This window comes from Halyomorpha halys, unplaced genomic scaffold (assembly GCF_000696795.3).
Source record: "Halyomorpha halys isolate HHAL.00 unplaced genomic scaffold, Hhal_1.1 Scaffold620.1, whole genome shotgun sequence".
In the NCBI taxonomy this organism is placed as follows: domain Eukaryota; kingdom Metazoa; phylum Arthropoda; class Insecta; order Hemiptera; family Pentatomidae; genus Halyomorpha; species Halyomorpha halys.
Window position 1 is genome coordinate 214153 of NW_027107900.1, and position 13598 is coordinate 227750.

The 13598-nt window shown below is 34.7% G+C and overlaps 1 protein-coding gene across 4 annotated transcripts in view; it reads right to left on the reverse strand.

Moving 5' to 3' along the window:
- The window catches only part of LOC106684800 (dual specificity calcium/calmodulin-dependent 3',5'-cyclic nucleotide phosphodiesterase 1), a 420431-nt gene that overhangs the window by 133836 nt on the left and 272997 nt on the right, over positions 1–13598 (reverse strand). The gene's annotated exons all lie outside the window — the stretch shown is intronic.

Sequence of the window (13598 nt, forward strand, 5' to 3'; positions counted from 1 at the left end):
TTTAATTTAGATATTTATAACTTTATAAATAAAAAGAATCAATTTAATCAAGAATAATAAAATAATAATCCTCCTTTTTCATCTCTTAGTTTGTAGTTTAATGCTCCTTACTTTGTCACAAATCAAATCATCCATCAGGACCTCAATGTTTCCTATGTTGCCGATTTGGCCAGAACCAGATACCAATCCTTCCATAATAAACTTCCCAACCACCCAAACCAACTCGTTTCTAACCTTGCTTCTCCTTCACTACCTAAAAATCCTCCTAGGCGTCTGAAAAGAAGATGGCCTCGAGATCTTCTCCTTTTGAAATGTTTTTGGAGTTCTATCAATGGGTAGATTCTCCACATGTTATTATGATGTCATAATATCACTTACAGCAAATTTGCTTGATGTGTATATATGTATACAGTTGTAAATATCAATAAATAAATTATTAAACTGTTTCATTGTATACTCTAGTAATTGTCCATTTACATTTTTTACTTATGGTTAGTGTTTGTATCTTCTTTAGCCCTGACATGAGGCGAAACGTTGGCTCAATTAAAATAGTTATTACTATTAGAGTTTTACCTAACTGCACCCGGACCATATTCCATTTATTAAACTAGGTAACATTTCTATCAATATCAAGATGAATTTTCTTTTATTAAAACCATTTTAATAGGGATTTAAACTGACTTAATAAAGCTACGTTTAATAAATAAATAAATCATAGCTTTATTTAGTCGGTTGAAATCTCCCTTATAATGGTTTGATAAAGGCAAATTCTTCTTGATATTAATATAAATGTTACCTAGTTTACTATGCTATAATTTATAAATATCTAGCTTACATATTATTCATTTATTATACTAAATTCAACAAAATAGGTGACGCCTAAAAAACACAAAATATACCAATTTTCTAGTTTTATGGTTCCGGGTCAAGGACTGGAGTTGCATTGCTTTATTAAGGAGACTCATTGACTTAAAATAATAGAAATAATTGATAATGAAATACGAATTATTGCGAAAGATAGCTTATAAGATATAAGAATTATAGCTGAAAGATACTATAGCGCTATTTTTTTTACCATTCAGTCCACAACATTCATAATATTAAGATGGTTTCTCACGAAATCCTTTAATTATTTACTTGATTTTTTATAGAAGGATATAGTTCGTTTATATACAAATATAAAAAGTTGCGGACCAAGCTCAAAAGCATGACGTGATATAAAATTAGTCATAGGAGACTTTAATACCAAAACAGGTCGAGAACCCTAATATAATAAGCAGAATGATGTATCCTCACATGAAACATAAAGTTCTGGCATAAGGGAACGATATTTCAATCCTAGAAAGTAACCAAGATGACATGGAAAGACTCGCAAAGACTACTAATTACAGGAGCGATCTACGATCTAGAAGTTTAAGATGGACGGGACATATCGCTCGAAGCAATCCATCAGGATGCCTCTCATTGAATGCCTGTAGGCAAAAGACCACGTAGGAGGCCAGAAATGAGATGGATAGACAGAATAAACTATGCAGAAAACTGGAAAGTAGTGGCACAAGATAGGCTGGCGTAGAGAAGGCTCATTTGGGCGTCCAATGATCTACAAATATATATAAAAAGTATAAAATATTATACTTTTTCTTTTTTAAAAATTAATTGGATCATTGCCTGTACTTTTTTGTTGCTTTTGAAGTCTGCTTTAATCTGCTTAAATATTAATAAGGCTTACGAGATCACTAAACAGTTTCTTGGAAAATTTTAACAAGAACAAGGATCTCCTCAGACTCATTATAAATTATAAGCTTCTTATATTAATGAACTTTTAAATGTAAATTATTATTTTATATTAGTGAAAACAAAGAATAAAGAATCCTAATTGCCAGTAATTAAAGAATTCGGCAGAAGGACTAAGCATTGAAACCTAATGAGAAAGTATGGTTCAAATTAAACGATTCAATTATAAATATAATTAATAAGAACGATATTAGCAATACTTAAAAATAGCAATAAATAAGAATGGTAAGATTACCAATGTCGATGATCCAACCAAGAAAAAGAACTACCAAAAAATTGCCAGAAGGGGAAAGACAGACCCTCAAAACAAAAGATAATTTGACGGAGAAGGGGGCGACGGTCTGGTAACTCGGTTCTATATTTTTTTACCACCCACTTTTTCCCCAGAAATCCCCAATAACATGAAAGTCAATACTATACAAACATTCTTTCAAGCCTTTTTTCTTGTATTGTTCGTGCATTTTTCTATCTTAACTTTTTTTGCAGTAATGGAAGTGTAATTAATATTTAGGAGCGATCACATTGACGAATGAGGTATCAAAAGAACGGGGATTTCATGAAGGAGTTAAGAATAAGGCAAGTGTCAAAGCTCATTCTAAGATTAGTTTCTACAGCGTTATGGTTGCGATGGGAAACATATTACATGTTTCTTAATTTCCGATGTGTGACCAATGAGCGAATGGCTTTTACTGTTTATCGCTTTTACAATCTCCAAACCCATCCTACATTTGGACTCTTAGTATCATACCTCATGTTCCTTGTTTGGACTATGACTGTGTGATGTGCGGAGGTCCCTCGATGGATCTCGGAGACGGATAATTATAAACAGCTTTAGATTAATGGGACCCCGTGGAGTTCCTGTTTCTCACAACATAACACTGAGTTATGTTGGTTCTTTACTTATCTTCCATTGACAATGTTTTCTATGCACATTGCTTTATCAAATAATTAACAACCGTTATCCTTTCTATATTTATCGTTCCCCCAATTCGTGTTCTCCGTATAATTAGAAACAAGAATGCTTTTTGGAACTTTAAGCCACTTTTCACAGATTGACCTCTTTTTAAAACTCCGTTATTTCCCGCATTTGCAGATATTTTATTGGTCGTAATTTTGTCATGAAAGTTTTTATACTAATTCTCAATGTAATCTTGTACAAAGAGTACGTAAAAGCTGTTATTTAATATTTGGTCACTGACTTACTTATTTCGTATTGATTGTTTTTGATTGGAAAGTAAATTTTTTTTTTTTTTAAATCAGGATTCATCAGTATACTTCTGAATACAGATATTCAGAGGTAAATTACAGATATTTATTAATTTTAAATGATTAAAAATGCGCGTTTAAGGGTTTTTATGGACATTAGATAAATTATTTATAATTTGAATCCATTTAATACAAATGATTTTTTTTAATTATTAAAGTGGTATGTTGTAAAGACACTACACTTAAATCAGCACACAGTATTGAAATAATTTGAAGCGACTGGCCTAGGAAATAGGGATAACAATTTTTTTTTTTTAAGGAGAAGTAAGGTTGATATTCGTTCGTCACACCGAAAAAAAACCTTTAAAGACGAATTTTCATCGTAATCGAAAAATACTTTTTTTTACTCATAATTTTAGCCTTTTTGAGATTTTTTTTTTAATCGAAAATCCAAAAAAAAAGTAATAATTTCAATACGACTCCAGCAAGCAGATCTGTGTAAGCAAATTAGAACCGGAGATGTAAAATGAAAAAATTGAGAATTTTTTCCTATTTGAAATTACTTTTCTCCATTATAAAGGAATAAAAAAAAATAGATATGGGTCGGAAGGGCAGAAATGGAGCTTTCGAAAAGTTATAGTAACGTAGGATTTGAATAAAAATGTGGGGAGTTTTTTTTTTTTTTCGTGAACGCAGGACATCGGCAGAAAATAAATATCCTCTAAAAATTTGTAATTCCTTATTAATATGAACATACGAATTAAATAGCCTCAAATCCACTTTTAGTGGATACGGATCTCCAGTTACTTGTACCATGTCAGGATTTCGTAATGTTTAATACAGTTATCAATAAAAAAAAATATTGCTAATTTATGTATAGATTTTCTATAGGACCAAAGAAAGAAATGGAAAGATGAAAAATAGGTCAAAAAAAGATTTCTTATACATTAGGGACGAGAACAGAAGCGTAAAAGCTGATAAGAGTACGAGGAAAGCCGAGGGAAATCCTCTTAGTTCTTATCCCACGGCTAATTTTGAATTTGCCACTGCTATTACCTCTCTACCCCATCTATCATTAAAAATTAATAATGCACCGATACGTTTCAAAAATATTTGAACACGAAATTTAATTTTTAAAGATTGCTTATTAAACTGGGTCAATACTATTTTCAGCAGTATTAATTTATTACCAACCATTGAACAAGTTGTCTAACAATCCATTAAATTGAAAGAAGTTATTATGTTAAAAAAATTAATGACGGATCACATTAACTCTAATCAATACATAAATACTTCATTGCAGATCTGTATCGGAACAAATCCAGGAAATGGTTCTGATCCACGTAATATATTTCATTCTACGACATAATACAACTGAAGTCTAGAAATTTTGCAATTTATAAAATATTTTGTTACCAACATATATATTGGTACTAATTAGGACAAATAGACTAATATTAGGACCTAATACACTAATTAGGACTTTATTTGTAGATGAAATTTTGAATATCTTGAAGATGGCAACTAAAAAACAGTTGTAACAGTAACAGTTTAGTGTAAAATAAACGCTGTTGTAACACGATGTAGAAGAAAAGTATATCAACTAGCAATAAGTATAATAATAATAAATCTTGCTTTGTAGGTCTTCGATGGAAATTCTAGGCAACAAAAAAAAAATGTTAAGACAAATAAAACTTAGATCACCTCAGGAAGGATCAACTTAGGATCAACTTAGGAACACATAGCAAGAGGTAATACATATGAAGTAGAAATTGAAGAAAAGATGCCGATGAAAGGCCCTAGAAAGACTGGATTAATAAAACAAGAATAGTTGGAAAATATGAGACATAACTGCATGAAGAGATAAAGAAAAAGAGCAGAAAAAAATAACATTTGAATGAGCTATGCGGGTCCCTGAAGATACGATGCAGTAGAGAGAATTGATTATAGATATTATATTATATTATAGATATGAAAACCGTTTAACATAAGATAAGGGTCGGAAATTAAAAATTATTAAGTTTCAAACTTCAGTGGCACGAGTTCTGTACCTGATTAGTGGATAAAATACAAAGTTTCTACAAAATCGTGTTATGAATGTCTTAAAATGTATGAATTTGCAAAATATTATGATTCATATCTTGAAAACTCCAATCCTTCCTTTGATATTTTACCAAGAGTTGTTATAAAATACTTTTACATTATTTTTGGAAGAAAAGTCTCAAAATGGGCTTAGGATCAACTAGAGGCATTGGTAGATGCTGCAAATAAATTAAGAATCATGGGCACTATAAAACACTTCAACTCTAACAGTTACCAAAAGTATAAAAGCTTACATTTAGGTCGTTAGGGGTTGAATTGAAATTGTAAACAACGAAAAAAAAAGAAAAGAAAAAAAAGGTAAAGCATAAAAGGTTTTACCGATTCGGCAACATATTAGCGCCTGGAAAATTCAAATCTAAAATTCGATAAATGATTGTTGGAAAACAAGAGCAAAAAAATAAAATAAATCCCTGGATCAATTGCCTTTATGCGTTTACGTTGGAGCTGCGATATCGGATACCCAGAAAGGATAGCAGATACGTGATACCAGTAGAGCCGTTCCACACACAAGTCTGAGTCGAAGCTTTTATAACCCAGAGCAAAGAGCAAAGTTCTAAAATCATCCATCTAAATTTCTTGTATTTAAAGTAGTTTGCATTTACAATAAAATGTTAGCAATATTTGTCACTTCGCAGTTTACAAATAATTATTACATTTTAACAGTCCAGTGAAAAGTAAATAATTGTTTGGTTAGTTCCTGAACAAGGATTCTTGATTGGAGGCGGTTCATTCATTGATTTGCAGATTACCAAGATTTTTTTAATGTTATCTTTCTAATTATTTTTTAGACAAATGATAAGTATTTTAACTCATGTATATTTATTATATATCCTAAAAATAAATTCGATTTTTTTCATTCGGATCAACTATGTAAAGTATGAGTCGATATAATTGAAATGAATCGATTAACAGGCATCGATGATATTTTGTTTGGAAGTGGACAGTCACTAAAATTAATAATAAAGGAGAACTGGAGAAAGATTAGCTATAAATAAAATTATGACTAAATGGTTATGCCAGAACAATGGATTTTGTATGCCTCTAACGGATAATTCTTTTATGATGAATAAAAAACAAATCCATTATTTTTAAAACAAATCTCATTATTGTAATAACTTACATCTTAAATCATAACAAGAGGCAACATAAGAAATGAGTTTAGATACCCCGATTCCTTTCCAAATCCTCAAAAGATGGCGAAAATACTTTTCTTCGGATCATTTGTCATCGATGAGACAAAGATACAGTAGTGAGTCTAATCCCGGCGGAAGGGCGAGCTAAATTATTATATGACACCACCATTACTCTAGGACCTTTTACAAACCCTTCTCTTAAAGGGCTACGATTTGTCACTTTAGACATTTTTCTCAAAACCTTCTCGAGTACGCGCTGCGTACAACACGTCTTTGAACCTTTAAATGTGTCCTTTTACATATGTTTTAAAGGGATTTTTTCAGTAATGAAAGTAGATACCAATCAAGTATACAGTATGATTATTCGCAACTACCCACTATGTTAAGGATGTAAATATTTAATAAATATAAACATATATTTATAAAACTTAACAATTGAGTAGAAGAAAAGAAAATGGTGCGGAGTGTGCATCATTCAACTTTTAATAACCACCCTACAGAAAATTCAAAGTAATACGTAGATTAGTGGGCTCGAATATAAGTGATTGTTATTTTTATTATTTTAGAAAAATATATCTGAAGATCAGAGGAGACAAAAATTATCAACAAAAAAATTTTATTTTTCTATTGCTATAAAATTCGTATTTTAGTTTCTTGAGTTTTGTCATCTCTCCCTACTTAGTCCATATTTATTATTTCATGGTAAACCAATGTTATCTGAGATTTGAGTGGAGAAGATGTAGGAGGTGGAGTCTGCAGAAAAAAAACACAAGGAGCTTGCGGCAGAGATGAACTGGCTAGTTGATTTTAGCAAGTATCTCTGCCGCAAGCTGCTTGATGAAGACCTGAAACTCAGGTCAAAACGTCGGCATGAATAATTAATTTTTCTTTACTGATGTTTTTTTATGCTGAACGCACCCCCCTTCTTCTCCACTAATTAACCTACGGTCAACTATCAACTCCTCATTATCTGAGATTTGTTCAAAATTTACAATAAAATATTTAAACCTTTAAGAAGTAAGTAGAGTATATCATTTACATCCGTTGTCAAAGAAATTAACCTGATATCTAATATATACTTCCATGCTTTGAATTGTCAAATATACATATGTACAATCAGATTGGAAACATAATAGTCTCTGAAGACGTTTAGTACTGGTGGCATGGTATTTATTTGAAGTAATTCTGCTGCTTAATGAAAAAAAAAACATATTTTCTTCACGCTACCGCGGAACCACAACTTGTGTGAACCCATTTCCGCAAGTAAACTCCAGGCCACGCTTTCATTTGTGTAATGGAATATTGCGTAAATACGGCAGATCATTCTGGACTCAGTTTTCCAAGTGGCGTTACTTTAAATCAATCACATCCTAATCTTTAACTTTTTTCTGGATCTTTGAATTCACTATTTTATATTCTCTTCGTATATCGCCTCACAAGGTTCGGCTCATATAAATTGAATCAATTTCAAGGGATTTTAATTTACACAAGGTAGTTTAATAGTACATTTCGGAGTATCTTCGCACCAAGCATCTTACAGGTTGTAATATATTTTTTAAACAGATCAAATGTCTTAGTAAGTGTTCTAGTCAGGATAAGGTGTTTTGGAGAAATATTTTTTGGCCGTAATTTTGATAAGCTGAAATGAATGCATACTTCATTGAAGCATATTGATAACATATTTCTATATCATAATTTTTTTTCATTTATTTTCTTTTTTGTTCATAACATAATGAGAATTTTCAAGAAAATTTTTTTGGGGCAATTCGTTTTAGCGCTTAGGATGTTTACCTGCCCATTCGTTAGTCACAAAACAGGGCATCTTTACACCCCATTTCAACATTTACGGTGCTATCTTGTCAATTGTTTTAAGCATTTAAGGGTTTTATGAATATTAGAGTTATATATCATGAATGATTGGTGATTCCCAATATAGAGCACAACTTAAAACAAGAAGATAAAAGTTCCCAAAAATACACAGTAATTAACAGTAATTTTAGTAGGATTTACTAAGTGCTTTATACCTTTTTCCATAACAGGCTTGCAGTACTTGCAATTATATATTTAGCTAACGTATATTGTTTTATGTAACCCAAGTTGATTACTTTGTGTACCCATCTGGTGAAGACAACTTTATTCTAAATCCTGTGTGAAACTAGTCAGAGGCCAGGTCATGATGGGTGATTTCATTATATTAATAGTTTCTTAAGGGGTTTGTATGTGCAAGGGAAAAGGTTTTTTTCTACACCTAGTTTGTCAGTCAGATGTAATTATTATTGATTTAGTTACCCAAAGGCTAAAAAATTGTAACTTATTCAGTATACCTCTCAAGCTTAAAAAATCAGATATACCATAAAAAATAAATAAATAAAATCAAAGCTTTAATACAAACATTGTAAAACAGAAAAAAATAAATGGATATCCAAAAAATCGATCATTTGTCCTTTACAATGAACTTCAAAAGCATGCCTTGATTTTTTAGAAAATAAAAATCAAACTTTTAATTTTTATTTTTTAGAAAATAAAAATCAAACTTTTAATTTTTTCGAACCTAAAAGGTATCACACCTTAAGAAACACATTAAGCGTTCACGGTAAAACTAATGATCCTTAAACATTTTATTTCCAATAAACGCACATACTGCCTTATTTTGTACAGATCAACAAATATTTTTACAAAATAAATCCTCTTTTAAAGAGGTGGTTCTAGTACACCTATAATCTTAGAAAAAAAAAGTCGTTTAAACAGACTACCTCCACTTGAAGAAGATTTTCCCAATCCAAGTAAAGTCATCATCACTTCTCTACTTCTTTTTTCATTCTTCTCTTAAGAGGAAGAGAACTTTTTAAGTGGTGGGTCTAATGCGACAAAGTTAGATAGCATTATTAAAGTTCCTTGTGATACGCTTGTCGAAACGTGATAGTTTAGCCACCGAATAAATTACTTTTATGATTAATTACAATGAGATAGTTGAGAAGAATACTTTATTTTTATTTACTTTATTTATTTAAGTCATGTTTTTAGTGCATTTAAAATATGTTTAAAACATGCTTAAGAGCTCAGCCCGGTGCACTTACTTGTTTATAATCTTCATACAGGTATGAAAATGCATGGACATGTATGAGTTTTGCTGTGAAAATCTTCATACACATCGATCATACCAGGGCCCTGTTTCATAATGAAAGCTATTAGTATTAGTTCATAGTACAAGTGTAGAAACTAGTGTGATAATAATATTAATACTTATATTTTTATGATAGGGATGACTATTAGAGATATTACAGGAATTAAAATACTAAAGTACCAGTTACTATTGTAAAAGTCTGTGTAACTGAATTAAGATAAATCTACAAGACTAATAGTATTAGTTTGTACTTTATTATGAAACAGGGCCCAGGTCGTAGTTAAAAGTGTGTGGATGACTCGTGGTCACATACATAACACGTTTGTAATATCATAAAGGTACCCAATTAAGAATATTTGGTATAGTAGTTGGTATTACTTTGACTATTTATACGTTAGAAACACTCACATAAAAACATAATCACTTTGTGTTTCTATTTCCATTGAATTTATTCCATTGAAGAATTACACTGCACAATTGATTAAAGGCATATTCCAGTATTAAAAACGAATTAATTGATCAAAAAGCATATCCGACTTTGGTAATGGCTTCATCACCAAAATATTTCCTTCATCAATTTCAAAGGGAGTCACACTCTAAAGGGTTAATCATACTGTATCGTATGGTAAAGTACGGTTAGTAGTAGGGTTTTTCTTAGCAATTTTTTTAAATAATGGCCGGATACGGGAAAACAATATATTAAACAAAACATAAGACATACTTTATCTGGATTATCTCTCTAGGAAGTCTGGTGAGTCAATTCTTTTAAAATTTTTTGAGGTTAATCACTTCCATTATTGAATGAATTATTTATTATTTATTCATGATATTGTACAACGTTTCGGGACCACTGTCCCATATTAATGCACTATAAAAACCTATAACAATAATAAAACTAACATAACACCAATCTTCATCCTTATGTATTTTAATTTATACAATAATAATCACCTCTTGATTTCATATGGGAAATCATGTCAACCATTTGTGCATCTTTACTTCTCTCTGGCACAGCCATCATTCTACATTTCTTACTACCTCTTTGGACCTTATCTCATGTCCAGTGTGCTGTTTGGTTACCTCCCTGTTTTTTATAAGTCCTTTTCTTATATTTAATATTAACTTAGTGATTTTTTATTTTTTAGATAAACCTGTTTATTTCATCAGATTTTTATGTTTTTATTTTAAGTCTATTTATAATATCTGCGTAATGTGTATTTAAGTGTTTATAAGTAAAATATTGTACAAGAATATTTAAAATTTTACCAAACATCAAGAGTTCCAAATTAATAGAGCATTAGGTTAATTGATATGTATTTTTCTTAAATCAGAAAGACCTTAATAGGAGCTAAAAAAGAGACAACATTATAAAATAAAATAAGCAAATCTTATTAAAAGCGTTGAGTTATGCGGCCCGCACAAAATTTTATAGGTTCAGACTTACCTCATGCAGTATAAGATGCCACTCCTTACCATATACTGGCTAGTAGTTTGTCCCATATCAAAGTGAAGGGATCTTTTTAGTTACAATGACTGATTAAGAGTTTCTATTTTTTCAAGATAATTAATGGTCCTTGTATAGAAACATATTAAAAGTTATGTATTTCAATTACGTAGTATCAAGTGCGTGAGGAGGAAGTTGAGTATGGCAGCAGCCAATACTCAGGCCATACTCATAAGAGGATCCACGGACAGGGCTCATCCAATCACCCTGGATATCCAGGGAGAGAGGGTTAGACCGGGTGAGGAGGTGACATATCTTGGTGTGAGGATAAGAAGAAGATTCGATACCACGCTTACCTGCTGAATATCTTCAACTCAGCCATGAGGATCTCGTACTTCCCGACTGCCTGGAAGCGTGCGATCGTAGTGCCACTCCTCAAGCGAGGGAAGACGGGGAGCTCTCCAGAGCACTATCGTCCAAACAGCCTCCTATCGCACATGAGCAAGATCTTTGAGCGCCTCATACACGACCACCTCATGGATAACTGCAGGGAGGGCGCTGTGACACCACCCGAGCAAACCGGCTTCCAAGTTGCAGGCTCACACCATCGAGCGCATGAAGAACAACTATGCAACTGTCTTCATCTCGTTGGACTGTAGCCAGGCCTTTGAGAGCGTATCCCACCCGCTACTACTTCGCCGGCTGGAGGAGTTCAGGTTTCCGGCCGCCCTGTGCCGATTGGTCGAGAACTACCTCAGCGACAGATCTTTCGTGGTCAGGGTTGGTGGAGATTTGTCGCCACTAGCCCCCACCACCTGCGGAGTGCCCCAAGGGTCTGTGCTCGGACCTCTATTATTTGTAGCCTTCACAGCGCCAGTGGTCGCCATCAAACATCAGCATGCAATGGTAGCAGCCTATGCAGACGATATAGGTGTTTACGCCTCCAGCATGAGAGCTGAACTGGCCATCCGCCACACACAAGCCGCCTCTGCCACCATCGTAGCTGCTCTCAAGAAGGATGGCATCAGAGTTAATCCAGCTAAGACGGATGCCATCGTGATATCATTTCAGAAGGGCAAGAAGAGCAGACTACCGGTTCGTCGTGGATGGCGAGGGTCGGAATATCTCCAACAACATCCTCTACCTTGGCGTAACTCTTGACCAGCACCTCACCCTCTCCAGTCATGCCAAGGGGAGACTAAAGGTGGCCCGGCAGAAGTCGCATAGGCTCTACCATTTACTGACGTCACAACAACTCTCGCTGCGCCTGAAGCTACAAATATATAAGGCCATCATTCGTCCAACGCTTCTCCATGGTGCACCACTAATGAGACACCTCTACTAGACGACACTGACCAACCTACAGGGTTTCCAGAACTCCCTCCTGAGGCGAATAGTACGAGGAACATCACTCCAGCGGGCCAGGAACAGAGAAATTTATGCAGAGCTCCAACTCCCAACCGTGCCAGAATTCATAGGGCGTAGGCACATCAAATTCTTTGATGGGCTGAAAGCCTGTGCCAATCCTCTGTTCAGAGAAATCACCCCTCCACCAAGACCTAGGAGCTGGCAGAGCACTGTTCCCTTGGTCGATGTTCTCGCCTTGGAAGGGAATTCTGGCTCTACAGCCTGAAGTCATCACTTCATCAACGCCAGCCGGAATAGCCCCTCCCTATTCCTAGAACGCTCACGGCAGACTCATGCCATCATCGATGACACCGCCTTCAGTGGACCCGGAAGCTTATCTTATAATGCCACTCTGGCAATCCAAGATATTACTTACCTGTGTATATAAATTTATTTCTTTGTATATATTTAATTTATTGTTTTAATTTTTCTAGGTCAGAAAAAAAAAAAAAAAATATATTCTGAGGTACGCATCCCTTGCCTGGAGCCGAAAACTCACTCAGACACAGTAGAGAAGACTGACCACCATACAGAGATTGGCTCTGCTGAGGGTCACGAAGACATACAGAACGGTGTCACATGAGGCGGTACAGGTGCTGGCCGCAGCGATGCCCCTGGACCTCATCCTCAGGGAGGATGTCCTTAAATATGAAGTAAAGAGGCAGGGAGTAGAAGCGCTACCGGATGAGCTCCGAGAGGGGATCGGCGAGACTCCAAACTTGTGGAATAAAATACTGCGGAAGGACTCAATACAGAAGTGGAATGGACGGTGGGTAGCAAGCCAGAGGGGCACTACTTTTAGAAAATTCTTCACTACCGTCCCTTCCAGACTGAAGGCTAAATGGGTCATCCCAGACTATTGGGTCTCACAGATCCTAACAGGACACGGGGGGTTTCGGGGAAAGCGGCAGAGCTTTGGAAAGAACATCGACCCCCGGTGCCCCACGTGCGGAGTTCCTGAAACAGCAGAACACATAATAGTGGATTGCTCCGCCATGGAAGGACACCGAGCCATTTTCGCCACCGATTTTCGCCCTCGCCGATTCGGACGAGAATTATCCCTTCTTCAGGGAGTTCATTTACGGATGGAAGGAGGTGGTTGGCCCAACACATTTCACAATGGGAAGGACTTGACCGCCTAACATCGGGGAGCCACCAGAAGAAGATGAAGTTGACCCAGACTGAGAACAGGAGGGCTGGACCAGCCTAGTAACTGCAGGAGGCACCCAGACAGATGCTCACCAGAAGGGCCTACCGAACGGATCATTGGGAGCAGTGGCATGCGCAATCCTAGCGCGCACTACCCCACTGCTCCCGCACCCCGTATGCCAGAAATGGCAAGGGAGGGGGATAAAAAAAAAAAAAAGTATTTCAATTACTTGCATAT